At 42.7% G+C, this 21,010-nt stretch overlaps 1 long non-coding RNA gene across 1 annotated transcript in view; it reads right to left on the bottom strand.

The window, feature by feature from the left end:
- The window catches only part of LOC140380942 (uncharacterized), a 518,949-nt gene extending 501,061 nt beyond the window's left edge, over positions 1-17,888 (bottom strand). Inside the window, exon 1 of the long non-coding RNA XR_011931230.1 lies at positions 17,826-17,888. This is a non-coding gene — a long non-coding RNA (uncharacterized lncRNA). The remainder of the gene's footprint in view (positions 1-17,825) is intronic.
- Positions 17,889-21,010: the final 3,122 nt, after the last annotated feature.

Here is a 21,010-nt window from a genome sequence, read left to right as displayed (position 1 = left end):
AAAAAAACATATAAGTCGCATTTTTGGGGGAAATGTATTTGATAAAATAATAACAGATTAGAGAACATGGTGAATAGGTGTACGTATGCTAACGCTAACACCTTCAGCTACATGAGGCACAGACAGAACTGTGGTAAGTGTCTGGTATGTTAACGTAACATATGAACAGTTATTCAGATAACTATAGTATAAAGAACATGCTAACAAGTTTACCAAAGCATCAGTTTTACCCCAAATCACTAAATCCATTGAATTCTTCTTCCTCTGTGTTACTTCTAAACAACTCCACAAACTCCAGAGGTAGAGGAAGTGCAGATTCTTCTTCTGCGTCGCTTAGAGCCTAGAGCGCCCCCTTGTGGTTGTCATGTGAAAATAATCAACAAAAATAACGAATAATATCACATATAAGTCGCTTCGGAGTATAAGTCGCACTGCGACCAAAGCTGTGACAAAAGGTGCGACTTATAGTTCGGAAAATACGGTATATACATCACATCACATCAAATACAGGCGTACTGAACCTAAACCGAACCTTTACAGGTTTTTTGTCTTGACACAGGCCTTACAGCAGCATATACTGTACATGGTCAAATGTATGCTACTGATCCAGTTACATTCTGACATGTACATTTGAACTGTATATTGTGGCTTTTAAATTTTGCCATTACCAGTTCCAGACCTTAGATCGGGTACAGCAAAAAATATCAAATAGTACATTTATTATCGCCTCTTTTCTGTTGAAAGTATGTTTATGAGGTTTTCGCGGTGGTTAGTGCCAGGATTACACGGAAAACGACATTCCAAATATATGTGGGTTAATTGTCTTGCAAACATATGTATTGAAGAACACATGTGGCTTTTTGTTATTAGCTTAGAGTTACACAGAGGAGGCCTAGAAACAAACACAATAGTAATGCTTATTAATGCCTCTTGTTTTAGAGCAATACCCATAACAGTAGTTGGACAATGAGACACAATAGTGGCTCAATAGTGGCTCAGCTGTTGTAGAGCCACTTCAGCCACCTTGCCTAGTATGAATGTGGTTTCAGACAGACTGTCATCCGTCACTCTGCCCCGGGTCAGCTGTTACCATGACAGAATGCGGAGTGAATTGATTACGCATCAACATCTCGAAAGGCGCGATATGGATCCAAGGCAGTACTTCTCGACATATCATTAAAAGATCGGACCGTTAACCAAAGTTCCTGGAGGTAGTAGCGTGCGATCGACCGTCCCGCCGCTTTTGAGTCCATCATGTTTATACTTCCCGTTACCACCTGTGCACCGACGGCAAAGCGACCGCCGTTGTTTTATGGAGCCGGTCGAAGTCAACCAAAGCTCAGCATCAGCAGTAATGGCACCGTCCCGACCGCCGTCCCCTCGCTCTCCTGCGCTTATCGCCACTTCCATAAACGCCGCGTACTCGGGCCTCTTCTGCCCCTCGTCCGACTTCTGAACGTCGCCGACTTACGACGCGCACCCACAAAGGAGATTTACCGGCACCTTCGTTCATGCCCCCTCCTCCATTTTCCCCTGACCCCTCCCATCTTCACGTCTGTGTCTGTCTTTGGGAAAAGCGGGCGGCTGATTTACGACTGCTTAGCTCTCTAATTCTTCCCGATGCTGACCGGGCTTCGAGATGGGAGCGGGCGGAGGTGGTGGCGGTGGCGGGGGTGTTGTGTGTAGGATAGCAAGTAAATGTCGAGGTAGAATTGTTGACTCGCTGATCGACTGCTAGGTGGATCTCACTTCCTTAGCGTATATCACGGTGGTTAATGGACCGTGCGAGTTCTCACGGGGATAAAGGTGAGTAGCGGCGTGTGAGTGCCTTTAGCGACCTTGCTGTGCATACTGTTTAGAAACCAGAGGAGGCAAAGGATGGAGGATACATTTGTGTTGTTTGTGGAGCTTTAAAGGGAGGGAGACGGCTTCAGGTGGTGATGGGTGGAGGTGGCTGGAGTGAGGCTGTTGAGGAGGTGATGGAGAGGAGGATTTTACTTCTGAAAGGGCGCGGGGCAGTGTAATGAGGGGTGGTTTTGTCACCGAGGTGATGATGGAGGAAGTGAAAGTGATAGGTTTTGACTGAGGTGGTGATTGGGTGGTGGGGAGGGAGCTAAATTGACTTATAAACCAATTAAAAACGAACCATCAGGAAAATAAAAGGTCAGTGGGTACAGTTACATTGCCCCCAAAAAATGAAATAAAATCAGACTATACTATAACATAAACCAATAATTAGATCTGTGTTTAAATATGTAGTTAATTCATTTTCAAACAACTCTATTATTTGTCTTTGATTCATTAATTTGCTTGAACAATCAGAAGGCGTGAACAATCAGAAAGAAATCAGATTACTCACATCAGATGTAACTGTTTACGTGACATTTCTATAATCTGATAACTCCAGGAAGCGGAGAGTGATTGGATTTGGATGTGCATGTAAACAGCCACCGAGGCCAACTGATATTTAGAGAGAGAAATCCTTGCCAATGTCTACAACTGCACAAAGCATTTACAGTATGGTGTGCCAAGTCTTATTCCTAACCACAACCTGAATAACTGTTAACATGTTACGTGAACACAAGTTATGCTTAAAAATACCTGAAAATGTAGTTTGTATTTTTCTTCTGTAAAGTCAACTCCACCTAATGTACATAGTCGTAGTAAGTGTTAGTATAGATTTCAAGTTCTCTAACCCAATTACTATAATCCAGGCACTTTCAGTACTCTCAACTGTGTTTTATAATGTATTCCCATTGCATATCTTTGAGCCCGCGTGTCATTAAATCTGTGAGAAATGGCAGAGGAGCTGAGAGTGCATGTGGTCAGATGTAGCACGGCTCTGCACTCAGCTGTGATGTACTGCCCTCTGTCCCTCTGCTAATGCGCTGCCTCCAACATCACTAAAAGTGACACGTGAGAGGATTCATTTTGCACAAGTGACTGGCAAACCTTTTTGGTTCAGTGGAATTACATCCCGAGTAATCAGCCATGATTAGCAGTTAGCCAAGCCTTATGGAACCACTGAGAATTCATTTATTTATATAATACACTCACTTTTTTTCTTTGCTTTAAGCTGTCATTCTCATCAAGCTGACAGGGTCAACAGCACCTTTCATTACAGGACCTCAGGGGCCAGACGGGAGGTGGGGGGGAGGAGACAGCACTGAGCCTGTATGATGCTTAAGGAAATGATGGAATAATAATGAAATACATGTATGAATGTTGATTAGATTTACATGACATATTGCGTTTGAATCTGGCAGTACAACCATATTTTAAGAAGTACATAACACTAACCAAATATATTTAAGCTCTCCAAACAGTGCCAGTATTTAGTGATCTATGTCTTTAGTGACTGTGACTGTAGCGTGCTTGAGGACCCATCCCCACACTTTGAATAAGATATTGTCCAGGAGTATTCTGGAGCTGTACATGTTTTGGTTTGTAGAAGCTGAAGTACCCGAATAAAACTCATTCTGGAATAATATTCAAACTCCAAAATTCTGTTCCCTTCCATATATACAGTATAAGAGAAAAATAAAAACAACAGAGACATAATGTGCACTCCTTTGGTCATCCCAAGCCATTTCAGACTTCCTTTAACAAGCATCCTTCTTAGCATCACCCTGTACATCACCATCATTAAAATGCCATATTTTGCGGTCGTGTCGTGCAGTACTATATACGACGGTTCCTACTGCCTCCTCTCTCCTGCTCTCTCCTCGCTGCACCGGCCTGTAATGGTGGCGTCTGGCCCTCGGGTGGCGAAGCAGCGTTCTCTCCCAGGACCTGAGCAGACCTGGAAATATGGCTGCCAGGAGAGGAGGTGGCAGATGGCTGACAAGGCATTTTTACCCATAACGCCCCAGTAAAACTTTAACTCCCAAGATTTAGTGCTAGCGCCGTGCACTTAGCAAGCTGCAGCCGCTGGCATATTTTTTCAAAAGTCCCAAACTGATGGTTTTGCAAGCAGCGCATAAACATGCTTTATTGATTGTGCTGTTAAAAGATTCAAAGGGTCAGTATCATTTAGCAAAAGACAGTTTTAGAGGACAAATAAATGCTAAAAGTTGTTCAAACCTCGTGACAGGCATCATTGATTTTTAGAGGAAAATGCAGAAACCAGAGTTAAATTATTCATTGTGTCATAATAGTAACTGATGAGGATTGTAGATAATAATTTAGAATGTAAAGGTTCCTAGGCAACAACGGCAATTAAGGCATTTAATTCAGCCAGTAACAACCTCTAAGGGCCTGAACTACAGTCATATTTCTCAATTTGTCCTGGACAGCACAACCATGAAAGTCAGGCTAACTTGCAAAATTGTCCAAAGAGAAAGCTTTATGCTCATAAAACATGCAGAGTTTGGCTATTTTGTTTGTAATGAACCGCCCGCCTATAATTTAAATCAATATAACGCGTTCTAAATACCCCACTCATGTCCGCTCGCAGACTAACGTATATAAAACCATCACAAAGTGGACTCGCTAACGGTCGCGCGGCAGGCGTTGTGTACTGACTGCAGCTTTTTGAAGGTCTAATTGGACCCAGGGCGGCAGTAAGGATGGGACGAAGACTGGATCAGCTTCTGGGGGCCATAAACTGCAAAACACAAGTTAAAATCACGCCTTCGCCAAACTTTCTTGATCCGTGAAGGACTTTGTGGTTTGTTACTTTTGACTTGCTTGAAGACGTATTCATTTTACAACACATAGTTATCAAAGAACGTCTCTGGAGTGTAGAGACAATATAACTTACATAATGTCTGTTACTTCAATACTTACAAACCAGCTAAAAAAAACCCTTTAAAATAGTAGTCTATCACAACAGCACAAAAAGCGCACACACACACACACACACACACACACACACACGTAAATAGAACCCAGCACACGTACTCAAAAAGAGCCACAACTATCTCTTTTTCCTTTCCGTGCACCAGATTTAAGTTCCCCCCGAATAATAAATACATGAAACAGAGGTGCAGAGGAGGAGGCGGGGGGGACGTGGGGGCAGCCGTATGGTGGCAGTGAATGAGGTGAGGTTATGGGGCTCAGGTGAGACATGTCTTGCATCTGTGCGTTAGCCGGAGAGCCAAAGCCACAGCGTGCTATCGTGATGTGTAGAATCTTGGCGTGCGCGAGTTGTATATGGATATTATTCAGTGCGCACATCTGCCGCCTCCTCTGCATGGGACTCGTAAAGGACTTAACAGTGCAGCAGTCGTAACCCAGGGCTGCACTAAGGATCGGGTCCAAGTCTCCTCGGCACACGCCTGCTTTATCTCTACACTCCATCGCTCTCTGGGCCGTAGCAGAGGAGCGAATAGAGCTGTCACAATAGCCACGGACAGGGCTGCTTTAAATTGGGCGCGTTATGAATATGTGAACTTTGGCGTGGAATACCTTTTTTGGTGAATTTCCAAATAGTTAGTTCCTCTAACTTTGTCCTCTGCATTTGACCCTTTAACTAGTGCCAACCCGTCTAGAGCAATGGTCACTGCAGTGTCCAGGAGCTCATCTCCAGATCTTGAGCTGGGCTTGGTCAGGACTCTCGTTGCAGGAGTGTTTTACCGATGGTGCATGTTTAAGATCAATGAGATGAAGACAATGGATGGATGGATGGCTGGTATTGACTCTTTTTCCTGTCATTTACATAACGGTCTCATTTACAATCTTCATGTGGAACTCTTCACTTGCTGTATTTTGACTGACCGATATAATCACAAAATGCATCGCGATTTTATGGCATATCCTTCCTATCCATGTGTCGAATTGACGGTGCCATTTTGAATCATGAGAACATCAACAAATACTTTGGACTAATACTTTTGAGAACTGTTCATTGATTGCCAAATTTAGATTTTCATGGCATATTTATTCATGAAAAGCAATCTTGATAATTTATTTGATCCTTTTGGGTTTGGAAAGTGGCACAGTGAACTTGCATCCATGCATTGCCTCTGTATCCTCCTGTATTGGGAAAAAAGAATACAAGCTTATCACCCAGCTCCAGCTACGTCCTCCTGACCCCGAGCATCTCGATAACACCACCTCGTGTGGTTGAGCAGGATGCAGCAGGTCAAAGGCAGAGGACATATTCACCTACACATGTCCTTAAAATAACTGCAAGTGACACATTTCCCTCCAATTATCCAACAAATGTCCATAGAATCTACAAATCCTTCAAAACTGAAGCATAAACGTATATAATTGTACAGTTTCGTTGGAATTTACGCAACACGATCACTGCAGTTCTTGATCTATTTCTTTAGTTCAATTGTTTGTTGATGTTGGTGAAGTAAGAAATAAAAGTACCACCTTCTTTAGCCACTGAAAACACACAAATAAAAGTTATCGCGACCGAGCTCCCATCCTTTCCTCGCACACTTCCCCTTCCTCCCTCCTCCTCCCCCCCGTTCTTCGATAAAACCAGCCCGTGTCCAGCCGGCCGCGGCCCCCGAAACCACGCGCCCGACTCTCGACTCGCCGCGTTATCTCTTCACATTAACATGATAGAAAAATATGAATAGTGGAATCTTATCTCGGCCACACTTTATAAAGAGCATTCATCATAAAGCACATTATGTATTTATCATGTCAGCCCGGCGAGGAGATGGCGGAGTCTCGATCCCATTTACCGGCGCCGTGGTCAGCGAGGGCCCCCGGATTGTCCACATCTTAAATACAATCCTTTCCCGCGCCCCTCTTTCTTTCTTTCTTTCTTTCGTTCTTTCATTTTTGTTGGACCTGAAATTAACTTGCACTCCACAGGCTGCGACTTAATAGGATGAAGAAAATATATAAAAAATAAGGACCTCTTTGAGATCTGTGAGATTTACAATATATATTAAGTGAGTGTGAAAGTTGCGATGTGCCGACTGATAAATGTGCAGAAATTACTCAATTCTTCCCCTTTTAATAATTCTGTCACCCGCCCCCGCCATTTGACCATTACGCTATTGAAGTCATTTTTTTGGTGGAAATAGGTAATATCATCAGTCATTATAATCATTTAATTCATCTTGGCCTGCCTCTATCCCTGTACTTTGTAAGGTTCTCATGAAAATACATCTTCGGCGAGTGCCACGTGGAAGTATATAGGCCAGATATGGGTGGTATTGTGGTCCGCGAGTACAACAGCGGTCGGAAATTTACAAATGGACCTGGCGCGTGTTGTTAATTCACTTTGTCTCAGTGTTTCTGCCCCTGATTCATGGGTTGGAGTGTTCTAGTGAGTTTGTTATGTCCCGTCTCTGGGCTATTCCAATGTCAAGACTGTAAATACCTAATAAAGAACTTTTGCCAACAGCTAAATCTAAATCGACAAAAACAGCTCCTTTATTTTAAATGTTTTAATCAAATAACGTTCAGGAATTAGGCATATGAATGGTTTTGAAGGCCCCATATTATTCATTTATTTCATCTGCATTATTTTCTACCACTTTGTCCCTGTATTTTACTTGGAAATTGGAGCCAATTAACCTGGTAATTAGCAAACAAACAATATGATGATCCTTTAATTTTAAACCAGGGGAATGTATTTGGCAGTGTTAAAAATATAAAATGTATTTGGTGTGGTTGGCTTTACCAGAAAATAAGAACATAATATTATTCATACCAAAACAATTAAATAAATTAAAAAATATACATTAAAAAAAAAAAAAAAAAAACACTTGAAATGTCCAGGCATATTTTAGTCCCTCATACTGGTGCATACAATTGATGAGGCATTATTTACAATAGACTAAAACTGTTAGCATAATGTGAGTGTTCTAGTGCGTTTGTTATGTCCCGTCTCTGGGTTATTTCATTGTCAAGACCTTAAATACCTCATAAAAAACTTATGCCAACAACAAAATCTAAATCTACAAAAACTGCTTCTTGTTGTTGGCTTTACCAGAAAATAATATTATTCATATAAAAACTATCGTATTTTCCGGACCATAAGTTACACTGGAGTATAAGTCGCACCAGCCAAAAAATGCATAATAGAGAAGAAAAAAACATATATAAGTCGCACTGGAGTATAAGTCGCACCAGCCAAAAAATGCATAATAGAGAAGAAAAAAACATATATAAGTCGCACTGGAGTATGAAATGTGGTCGAAAGTGTGAAAATAACAAATAATATCACATATAAGTCGCTCCAGAGTGTAAGTAAGTAAGTATATAAGCATAAATATAAGTATAAGTCGCACCCTGGCCAAAACTATGAAAAAAGGTGCAACTTATAGTACGGAAAATACGGTAATTAATTAAAAAAAATAATAATACTAATAAAACACACTTGAAATGTCCTGACAAATGTTAGTCCTCTCATACTGGTACATACAATTGAGCATTATTTACGATTTACTCAAACATTTTACCGTATTGTAAGCAAACTGTAACTGACGTTGAGCAGAACAGTTCATACAATATAAAAGATATACATTAAAAAACATTAAAATGTTTTTCCCCTCATACTGGTGCATACAATTGAGTATAATTTACGCTTTACTAAAACATTTTACCGTATCGTAAGCAAACCGTTTTAGCAGAACAGTTCAGCCTTTGACCCGGCGTTTGACTCCTGCTTTACAGTGCACCCGGTTCAACGGTAAGAGCAGTGCTTCTCCACCTCCTCCAACAGCCACACAAATGTACACAGTTAATCTCCCTCTCCTTTGATTCGATTGTGCTCGGTAAATACAAGGGGACTTAATCAAGCTTAAAAATAACAAACAAACAAATAAAGGAGAGGTCCTGGGAGAACTCATTAGAAGCCTTGTCAAACTCCAAGAGACTACATAATTACTTTACCAAAAATAAAAATGCAAAGCCCTTCCATTCGCATGTGCTCGTCTCGTGGAAATAACTGCTGAAGTAAGGCCATTGAAACTTTCCCCTTTGATGCCTGTGAAAAGTTTGATTGAGCGCAGGGGCCCGAGCGCTTCTGCACGGACCGCCGCATCGCAACCCCCGCATCGCTCTTGACATTGTCCATCGATCGGACGGCGGATGAAAAACACACGGGCTTCCTTCCCCTTCATTAAAAGACAGAAAATCAGAGGCCGCTGACAGGCAAATGAAACAAGTTGGGCAAATTTCTATAAATAAATCTCTTTTTTTGTCATTTTAATTACTGGATTAACAGCAGCTCAGACGAACGGCCCGGCCATCAATCTTTAATTAATGTCACGCTTTGCGGATTGCGGCGATGCTGGGTCTGATTGAAAAATAAGCCCAATGATATTTCTATTAGAGTTTGTTTTATTAATAACGCGTCAGGGCTTTAAAAACATGTCGGTTTGAGATAGCCAATCACACGCAGAAGACGGACACATTCTCGTCCGCGCTCGTATATATGCGCATCTTTTTAATTATTATTCTCATGCATAATTTCCATAGCAGCCTTCCACATTGGATTCCTGAGCGGTAATATTGATATAGATCATCCGAGGCCGGCCCCTATAGAGCTGCATCGCTGCTGTTATGGCTGCGCAGGGACTTGGACCGCCAGCTCTGGGTGGATTTAATAAAAAAAAAGATTACCACAGGAAATGATCAATCTTAAATAATAAGAATGTGTACCGTAAAGTTAAAAAAAGGACTGTGTGTGTTTCATATTTTTAACTGCAGAAATGTGGATGCTAGTTGACTTGAATACTTAATCTACTTTTACGTGTATTTTTAAGGGTTTTTTTAACTATTCAAACCATGCATTATGTGGAGGCTAGTTGAATTGAATACTTAATGTACTTTTATGTGTATTCTTGTATTATTTTTTAACTATTCAAACCATGCATGATGTCATAATCCGAATGTAAACTGCCACTGCTCCAAAAAAAAATGGAACACATCTACAAACTACATTTGACATTTTTTTAAATCTGAAAAATAATACGAGGACATTTTTTTATGTTCTTCTGAGGCCTTAAATGTATGAAAATCAGATTGACATTGTTGATTCGTGCTGTATATTCTGTACAGAAGATCTCAGTCTGGTCACCGCCTCCTTCGCTGCATCTCGAGCCGAACTCGGGCAGAACGGCGTCCAATCAGGTTCCTTTATTTCAGTGACGCACGTGAAACAAACGAGCTCATTGGTTATTTATCACTTGCAAGAAAATCAACTTCTCTCACCTCAGATTAACAGTTTTATGCTTCGCCCATTGATTCTTTATAAAGCTGCGTGTTTTTTTCTTCCAAATCCCCTTTAGTACAACTGTTTTTTCCATTATTTTTCCCCAAATGTCGGAGATTTGCCCTGTTACTGTTTTAATATAGAACAATCCATGTCGTTTTTTTTAGATGGATGAACGGCGCTTAGCATTTCCAGGTGTACATATGGACCTGCACAGAGGAGAGACAGCAGCAACGTGAGCATCAGACCACAAGCCCTGCCCAAGAGCCCATAAAACTGAGGATTACCTGTAACACAGATCACACCTTTGATACTTTTTCTACCACTGACCACTCCTGGACTCATAAACCTGTCAAACACAGCGTACCTGCCCAACAGACCATACAGTGTTGATAATCCTGAAAAGAAAAATAATCTTCACTTTCCATGAGACGTACCGTATTTTCCAAACTATAAGTCACACCTTTTTTCATAGTTTTGGCCGGGGTGCGACTTATACTCCAGAGCGACTTGTGAAGTTTTTATTTTTACACTGGCAACCACAAGAGGGCGCTCTAGGCTCTAAGCGACGCAGAAGAAGAATCTGCACTTCCTCTTCCTCTGGAGTTTGTGGAGTTGTTTAGAAGTGACACAGAGGAAGAAGAATTCAACGGATTTAGTGATAAATCTCCCCAAAAATGCGACTTATCTATGATTTTTTTCTTCTCTATTATGCAGTGTGACTTATACTCCGGTGCAACTTATAGTCCAGAAAACACAGTATTATCTGGATAGCTTTGATAGCTGCCGTGCCGATGAACGCATGAACCGAGGAGATCCCGAATGGAACTTACAAACCTCTTACAAAAGTATGAATTATGTTTCTCTCTACATAAAGCCGTTCTACATTTTACCACTCCCGATCTAAATATCTGAGCAAGTGTGCAAGCGTGACAAGAACAGAACGCTGAGGGGATAGACTGTCCCGCGCTGCACACACATGTTCCATCATCGGGCTGGACCAAGCACAAATCCTCCTGCACCTGCAGCTGAAAGAAGGCCACAGATGAACTCCAGTCTGCTCTGGTTCTGTCCCGTCACGTCCTCAGGTGGCCTCGGAGTGACGCACACAGAAAACAGTATCATGCAGTGCAAATATCGGGAAGTAACTGGAAGTACTAATGTAAGAAAAGAAACGTATTTTCCGTACTTTAAGTTGCAGCGGAGTTTAAGTCGCATCAGCCAAAAAAAGCACAATAGAGAAGAAAAAAACATATATAAGTGGCATTTTTGGGGGAAATTTCTTTAATAAAATCCAAAAACAAGAACAGACATTTAATCTTGAAATGCAGTTTATAATAACAGATGAGAGAACATGGTGAATAGGTGTACGTATGCTAACGCTAACACCTTCAGCTACATGAGGCACAGACAGAACTGTGGTAAGTGTCTGGTATGTTAACGTAACATATGAACAGTTATTCAGATAACTATAGCATAAAGAACATGCTAACAAGTTTACCAAAGCATCAGTTTTACCCCAAATCACTAAATCCATTGAATTCTTCTTCCTCTGTGTCACTTCTAAACAACTCCACAAACTCCAGAGGAAGAGGAAGTGCAGATTGTCTTCCTTCTTCATCTCAGTCCGCACAAAGCGCTGTCTTTCTTTTTCAAAGTCCAAAAACAAAGAAACTAAAAACACGATGCTGCCTGTGACTGGTCTAACGTCCATCCCACTGGTGAGCTCCAGCCTAAATGCATTTGTAGGAGCACAGCACAAAATGGATTCTTTTTAATTAGTGAATTTACAAATAAATAAAAGGTAAATGGTTTTCCTCACCACTAAAGGCAAGTGAAGTTTATTTGTAGAGCAACATGTACACACGAGGCAATTCACAAAGCTTCACACAAAACAAATTGCATTAAAAACAGATAAACACATAAAACAGAAGAGTGTATATTAAATCCTTTCACGTGTCATATGCACAGTTAAACAAACATGAGATCAGTCCCATCTCTGGTCAAGATTCCACAATTATTGAGGTATTTTTTTCCTTTCTGTTTATTTGTTGGGGACACATGAAACACATGCTGGTTTCCATCTGTTGTCCCGCATTCACTCTCACAAACACACATTCTTTCACCAGCATACTTGGACACTGGAGGTGAAGTGTCTTGCCCAAGGACGCAACAGCAGTGTGCACTACCCCACCCACAAGTATGGGTAATATGGTATGGCCACAGTTCAGGTTAAAAACAAGGCTAAATACACCACATGGAGCATCACACCAGCTGCATTAGCCACGGCTCAGCATTTGGCATGGTTTGGTTTTAGAAAATACTAGATTTAGCCGGGTAATCCCAAACTGCACAGAGGGTCTTGTGTAATAAAGAATGAAACAATATCATACATTGTGTACAGTTTTGTTTTGGTCGAACTTTAGAAGAATTAAAGAATTGTACAATCTCACCAAGTCTTAAATCCTCACCATCACGACCAAAGACGGAACAGAACACGACCGAAACTTTTTCGCTCGGAGCCTGACAACTCGAGACATCAAAAAACGCCGCTCTCCCTCCCGAACGCATCAAAGGCAGCTGGCGTTTTGCAGTGAAATAATACGGTTCCTCTTGCCTTTTAAAAGCACAAGATGTCCTCCTCTCCCCGGGGCAGGTGTTTACGAGGTGTTCCTGCAGGAGGCGGAGCGCGTGAGCGATTAGAGGAGCCTGAACCTCGGTGGCCTCTTTCCTCCCGAGGCTTTTGTTGTTCAAACTTTTACAAAGAATCCGGGTCCCGCGATCTTGACCTGGATGTTACGTGTTTGTGTTGTCGGGGGGCCATCCTTCTTCCATCCCTCCCAAGATGAGCGCCGGCGGTTTATTTTTAAGTCATCAATTACTCAAAGTTGGCCACGGCTATCTCTCCCCCGCCATCTGGACACCACACCTCTCTTTCCCGGGGCCCCTGTGCGTAGGATAATGACAACCTTCCACTCCGCTGTTAATTTACGAGCACGCCGAGTCGTTTCTCACACGCTATCACAAGCTGCCATTTGATCTCGCTGTATCTCCTTGTTTTTTTTATATATATTTCCCTCCCATTTATTTTGCCTTACCCCCTTTTTTTTGAAAACAGCTTACCTCTGTGTCTGATCGCGCCAGCTCATAAATCTTTCACTCCACGGCTCTGCTCATCAGAGAATGCGTCGGCGCAGCTGAGGGTGTTTTTTTGGTCGCCATGGTCCCCCGAAAAGGCAACAAATTGACTGACCCCGGTTTGTGATGTTTGGGGCGCAGGTGTGTGTGTGAGTGTGTGTGTGTGTGTGTGTTTGTGTGTGTGTGTGTGTGTGTGTGTTTGTGTGTGTGTGTGTGTGTGTGTGTGTGTGTGTGTGTGCGGCGGGACACGTGGCGTCTCAGGACGTGTTGTGAGCGCGGGATGTGAGCGCGGGATGTTTCCAACTCCGCCGCTCTTTGAACCCGCACCCGAAGCAGGTGATTGATGGATGGCGCTGAATTATTGATCGGCATTTTCTGTACGCGTTCAAGTGCTATTCTGGGATGTTTAAAGTAGGATTATGTGTGGTACGTTTGCTTGTTGAGGATTTGAATGGAAGCTGAATTCAAATCCTCTGATTTAAAAGTACAGTACATAAGGATTAATATTAGTTGTTGTAGTGATGTAACAATATGTAAATCTATTATTATGTATATGTTCTGTAAAGCACTTTGACTAAGGCCCAACATTAAATGAATGAAAACGGGAACTTGGAGTGAAGTTTATATGAAGGTTTTAGTCGACATTACAGAACCTGCCCTGAAGTTTATAACTCCGACAGGACTTTATTTCTGATGTGTTTCTGAGTGACTTGATAGCAGCCGGGACAGTGACAAAGGATCATGAGAGATGTAGTCATCTGTGTTTCTTCTGCTGAAACAAACTCAAATCTATTTTTGACACAAATTCATGTAATTTAATTCCAAGGGCAGACAATGACGATATTGTGGCAATTTTGCTACCGCAATATTGCTAATCGATATATATCGTGCTAAGGTGATAATACCACACTTGAGAATGTCTGATCTCATCTGACCTCATGAGCTAAGCATTTGGCCCTGGTTAGCACTGATAATATCAAGTGTCCTAAAGGGACAGCAGTTGCTCTTGTGCAGCGTCGTCATCACTCGTGGTGTTTGCGAGGTATTGGTGGTACTTCGAGAAGCCTATGGCGCAGATTAGCTGCCTCGCATCTGTGAGTCCATCTTACCACCACCGAATATGGAGTCAATAAATATTGCTCTGAATTGTAAAGCCACTTCTGGAAAAGCCTATGGATTGTATATGGAACTTCCCATTTCTAGACTTTATTATGATTTCTATTTCTATTTTCAGCTTGTGATGTACAGATATGACCAATGACATGATTCCAAAGAAATAGATAACATATTATCAAAGTGGTCGTGAGCTACTGTTCCAACTTTGTCCAAAGCCAACCCGTCATCCCACATCCGTACACTCTATGAACGTCCCACACCCGTACACTCTATGAACGTCCCACACCCGTACACTCTATGAACGTCCCACACCCGTACACTCTATGAACGTCCCACACCCGTACACTCTATGAACATCCCACACCCGTACACTCTATGAACGTCCCACACCCGTACACTCTATGAACGTCCCACACCCGTACACTCTATGAACATCCCACACCCGTACACTCTATGAACGTCCCACACCCGTACACTCTATGAACGTCCATCATGAAAAGTCTTGCCCATGGACTTAATTACAGTCTGTAAAGATCAAACTTGGGGTTAGTGGGCAAACGTCTCCAGCAGCTAAGTCTCATAAAGAATCCTGTGCACCCTTGTAAGCCATGCACTTCTACACACCCTTGCATGATGTGACAAGGACAAGTTAGCTCTGAACTCCTGAAGAACCCTGATAAAATACTTCTGAAGTTACCATTTGAACTTTTGAATAGTCCCTTCCTCTGCGCGTCCTCTCAGCATTTATCCCGAGCGTAACGAGTGTTTGTCTGCACAATGGGCGCCGTGATGGAATAGTTTATGTTCTCCTGAGAGGCGGCGCGATTGTTAAGAGCACACTGCACTGTAGCTGGCAAATACGTTGCCACGGCACTTTGCATACGCTATTCCCCTCCTCATCTGCCTGTTATTTTTACTCCTAATGAAATCATGCACAAATCGCCCAAAGTGCTGACAACAACACAAGAAGCAGCGCGGCCGGAAAAGCCAATCCTCTCAGGGCTTCTCTTAGATAGCAGCTGAAAGAAGACGGAGGAGGGGTCCGGAGTAGTTTAGAGTTAGAAAAAAAAACTGAAATACAAAGTCGAGTTAAGTAGTGGACGTGCAAAACGGCAAGACAAGAGACCATTTTTTATTATTTTTTCCCTCCGACGTCCTTCTTGCATATTAGCGGCGCTCGCTAAACTCCTTTGCATCTCGTTGTGGCTATATTTCGCTCCCAAAATGACACTTTAATTAAACAAATTACTGCGCCCGGGGAGGAGGACCTTCGGAGAGCGCGATAAGGCCGCCGGGGGGAAGATAACGGCCTTATAGGCAGTGTTTATCGGAAAGGCGGAGGGTTTAAACCTTTAATAGGTAATGCCCAGATAAGTAAGCCTTTGTGGTGTTACTGGCGCAGAGATATTTTACACGGAGGAGCTTATACCGACCAGAGTGGGGAAGGAAAAAGAATCTGGATCAGACCGGCGACTTAGCGAGAGCGTGATTAAGGACAGCAAGCAAACCAAAAAGTGTCCCCATGAACTGTTTTCTGTGTGTGTGTTTGTTATTCATATACATATGCAAGTGTATTCTACTGGATTTAACTTTGGCTGAGATAGAAAAGAACGTGGCTTTGTATTTATTGTCGCAATGTGGTGTTTGGGATAAGGTACTTTGCGTGGCTTAGCAGTACGTGGCGTCCTGGTGGGAGATTCTACCTGTCAAACACATGCAGACAGGACTAAGAGCAAGGGTTAACACGCGGCCGCTTCCAATGGTTAAAATGACTCAGAGTGCAGAGATAATAAGAGTTTTTTTGCTTTCATTTTGGTCTGTTTAGCAGCAATTTAACGTTACAGTGCAGCACGTTTCGAAGAATCTGGAAGTGCAGTTGAGTTTTGAAAGTGGTAGAGTTGAATAAAAAAAACATTTAACTATTTTGTTCAGACGCAGTGCGCAAAGCTACTATTAACAAAGCAATATATTTCAAAAGTACTTTTTACCGTGACTGGTTTGCCCGTTTGATCACTTATTAAGGTGATTAAGGCTGCTGATATATATACTACACTTTATATTAACTACACATTTGATAGCCCTAATAAAGCATGAACAAAGACGTCATTTATCAACTATGATTCTGGTGTAGTAACTGGTTAATTAATACCCTAACTCATCACCCTTTCTGTTCAAACGAAGCAAAAACCCTAAGTTTTATTTTTTATATGTACTTTTACTTCATCTGTCTCGACAGAAATCCCATTGTTTTACTACTCGGGACATTACACACCGCAGACATGAGCTCTATTGGACTCCTATTGGACTCCTATTGGAATTACATCATCAGCCATTAACGGGGGGAGACGGAGGGGTGAGAGGTGCCGGTGATGTCACTCAGATTAGCACCGGGGTTACGGTCTCCGAGCAGCTGCTGTCTGAGGGGGGGGAGCAGAGGTGGCCGTGCACAGGCTGTCTGGATGTTCCGCATGTGGTTTGGGTTAGAGAAGCATTGGCTACAGTCGGCTGCCATTAACCTGCCCGTGTGTGTCCAGAGAGGAGGGAGTAAAGCTGGACGGAGGAGGAGGAGTGGGGGGGGGAGAACACGACTGTGGGAACGACGGCAGGAAGGGTAAGAGCCATGTTTTTGGGGGGTGAGGAGCAACACACTAGGGCTGTGTTCAAAATATCGATACGGCATTGTGTATACGGAGTCTGTGACGATATCAACAGACTTTTTTTAGATTTTTCTGGCCCGTAGGCTTTAAACGAGGTGGAATAGTGCTTTTAATATGCTGTTTGTGCTGCGCTCCTCTGGGCCGAGCTGAGAAGGAGCTGAGAAGGAGCTGTGGACCTGAAGCTGATCTGTGCAGAAGATGCTGCTGCAGCATGTTTAGACCATGAAACATGCAACACATTACTAGAATGTGTTCCATATTTTTCTATTTGGATCAGTTGGTTGGATGTATGAAGTTATTAGAGCAGAATGGATTCATAAATAAGTGCTTTGTGGATAAACATGAAATTTCATACATTTTCTAATTCAGAGTAAAAACATTACCCATTTGGTACATTTTTAAGACCCTTTTTTCAAAAACGTATCGGGATACGTATCGTAATGAGGGAATTGTATCGGAATATACAAGTATCGGGATACGTATCGTATCGCGAGGGTCTTGGCAATACCCAGCCCTACAACACACGCAGTCGGTGAATAAATACCGTATTTTTCATAGTTTTGTCCGGGGTGCGACTTATACTCCAGAGCGACTTATATGTGATATTATTTGATATTTTCACACTGACAACCACAAGAGGGCGCTCTAGGCTCTAAGCGACGCAGAAGAAGAATCTGCACTTCCTCTACCTCTGGAGTTTGTGGAGTTGTTTAGAAGTGACACAGAGGAAGAAGAATTCAATGGATTTAGTGATTTGGGGTAAAACTGATGCTTTGGTAAACTTGTTAGCATGTTCTTTATGCTATAATTATCTGAATAACTGTTCATATGTTACGTTAACATACCAGACACTTACCACAGTTCTGTCTGTGCCTCATGTAGCTGAAGGTGTTAGAGTTAGCATACGTCATGTAGCTGAAGGTGTTAGCGTTAGCATACGTACACCTATTCACCATGTTCTCTCATCTGTTATTATTTTAAACTGCAATATGAAATGTCTGTTCTTGGTCTTGGATTTGATCAAATAAATGTTTGCCAAAAATGCGACATATACTCCAGTGCAACTTGCATATGTTTTTTCTTCTCTATTATGCATTTTTTGGCTGGTGCGACTTATACTCCGGAACAACCTATAGTCTGGAAAATATGGTAAATGAGGGATATTAAGATAAAATGAGGTTGTTTACTCTTCTAATAATGTGTAATAAGATGTTGTGAGAATTGGTTTAGGCCTAACTTTACTTTACTTTGATGTACTGGCAGTCAAAGTCCCACTTTCCATAGGATTTTGACTTGAACATTTAGTTTTATCTTAGTATCACATTGAGGACCATAAACAGAGGCAAGTATCTGTGATTATTAAACCTTTACTTTTCAAACAGAATGTGAATAGAACATATCTCCTCAGTCAAGTCAAGAATGATTACCTGCTCTCATATTTAGTCCCTCCTGTACATGAGCACTACCTCACCACATCTTACATTCTGAGCGAGTGCGGGCCAAACCAGCCCGGGACAGTTGAGGCCTCCTCCCTGTTTGCATGAGAAGGACCACCATGGAACATATTTAAAGGCTGCTGGTGGTTATGGGAAATTATTCCCCTCTGCAAATGTTTTCCTTTTCCCCCGTTTGCTCCTTTCGCTTCAAAGGACAAGCTTCAGTCGCTTTCACCGAGCGAATCGGGACGACGCGCCGATAGCGCCGGGTCCAACTCAGCAGCTGCATATAGCACACACCCCTCCCACCCGGCTCATCTTCATTTGAGCACAAATCATTTACATTACAATCATGAGCAGAGATGCTTTGTTTTTCCTTCACTGGGGGTGTTCTCTCCCAGCATTTTGATAAATAGAAGCAATGTATCATCAAATGCAGTCTTCCAATCACACATATCCATAATTCAGCAGACAAAAGCAAGTGGTGAAAGAGAAGCTTGCTTTGTCAATGGCAGCCCTGGGCAGAGACGGTCCTCTGCCTGTCACATACCTGCCGCTGCCACTTCTCTTTAGCATAAGCAAGCGTGAAGTGTTTACTTGAACACATTTCTGGGGGAGAGCGTGGAATAGGAGCTGGCACGGGCACAGGAGCACTGCCGATGTGACAGATATATAAAACAGGCCGGGTGAAAGGGAGAAAAGAGGACGAGATGAGAGACGAGGAGAAAGAGGAGTTCTTATGAATGTGTGCGTGTAAAGCCCGAGACAGTAAAAAGAGCAACTGCCACTTGCCATTGTGCCAGGCTCTGCGGCGGAGGTGAGTCCTCAGTGTGGGATAAATCCAACTTGATGCGCCCCTTCAAAGCCGCCCGGGCACTCGCCATGCCGTTCACGTCACGGGACAGGCGCACATTAGCTGTCAAACTCGGCTTTCATCTCCCAACTTCAAAGAGCCCCATTGATTACTCTAAGTGGCCATTACCAAACATCCGAGCCCGCGCCGCAGTCAAAGGCGAGCGCTGACAAAGAGGAAGGTGAAATCATCATGGAGGTGGAATGCGAAGCAGATGGCGAGGACAGTCGAGACGGGGGGGGGGGAGGGACTCAAACTGCAAGGCGTCCCAACATCGGCGAGAAACAACCGGCGAACGATGAAAATGATAAGCACTTTTGGCGTGTGTACAAACAAGGCGAGCGTGTGGCGGCGGCGGCGTGATGTGAACACGGGATCCCAAGAGATTCTTCCCCCTGTGATGGCGCGTGACAGTGGAACAGAGGAGAGCGGATGTTCCACAGTCGGGATGTGAGAGACGGAGAGACAGGAAGGAGAAGTGACTCAGACAAACAGACTGGGAGAGAGGTATATGCGCTCGGAGTTAAGGCGAAAAGTAAGTCGGCGCCACTCACTGTACTGTTGTGTTACTGCCGCCGCCGCCGCCGCCGCCGTATTCGCCCGGGAAAACAGGTGAGAAAGAGAGACAGTGTGAGTTTGTTTTGTGCTCTGGAACATGGAAGAAGTAGAGGGATGACAAAGTTGAGATGTTAGGTTAGGTAAAGGACAAATAATGCTATCAGGACAGTCTAACCACATCTTTTTGCCATTTTTCAATAACTGGAGGGGAAAAAACTACTTATTATCTATGTATAATATATTTTTGTATAATGATAGGGGTTAGGTGTGCCCTCTGCTGGTGAAAGTAGGAGTGAAACATTTTGAAGCATCTATTAGCAGCGCTGCTATTATTCTCCGAACATGTTCTTTGTTTTGAAGGCAATTTAAAGGAACGATATCTAAGATGATTAGATTCTAAACCTCTTAAACATGATCTTTCTGTGTCAGAAGTTAAACATGTTCAAATCAAACGTAGCTTTTACTGATGACAACTGGAATGTGGATGTAATCTTAATTAAAACATTTCTCAAGTCTGATCCATTCAGAAAGTATCCAGTTGGTTAAACCCTAAAAGTCCTCTCTCTGACCTGAATGGTCACTCCCTAAAGCCCCCGCACCAATCATGAGCCAGTGCTGGTGCAGCCTCTGCAGCTCAATGAGTCTGAGTTCTGAAGGTTCAGAGATGGACATGTCCATGACCTGTCCACAAACAGAGAAGGGGAAACACGTGGCGTCTCTTTCTGCAAGTTAAGGAACTGGAAACACGGGCTCAGTCGGGACTGTAGTTCCTGTTTGAACCAGTGAGAGCACAGGCTCCACCCACAATGGAACATATTCTATTAAAAAAGTGATAGTTTCACATTGTCAGCGCTTGAGAGACATTAGTCCTGTTTTACAGCTATTGTTCTGGTCCTATAAAGGTTTCATAATTGAATAGGATTGTATAAAAAAAAATGGTGGATCATGTTTTCTGTACAGGTGGGAATAAAAATCACTGCCAAAATACAGTAGATTTTGTGGCAGATTTTTGAAGCAGATGGTGCTGCCAGGCGCGTAGATATTTTATGTTCCTACCCCACCCAGACTCAATGAGGATGCAAGCTAAAAGCTCATAAAAAAATCAAAAATCAGCGACTAG

This window comes from Eucyclogobius newberryi, unplaced genomic scaffold (assembly GCF_026437365.1).
Source record: "Eucyclogobius newberryi isolate DKJ021-1_F unplaced genomic scaffold, fEucNew1.0.hap1 SCAF_5, whole genome shotgun sequence".
Classification (NCBI taxonomy): Eukaryota; Metazoa; Chordata; class Actinopteri; order Gobiiformes; family Gobiidae; genus Eucyclogobius; species Eucyclogobius newberryi.
This window is presented reverse-complemented; position numbering and strand designations above follow the sequence as displayed.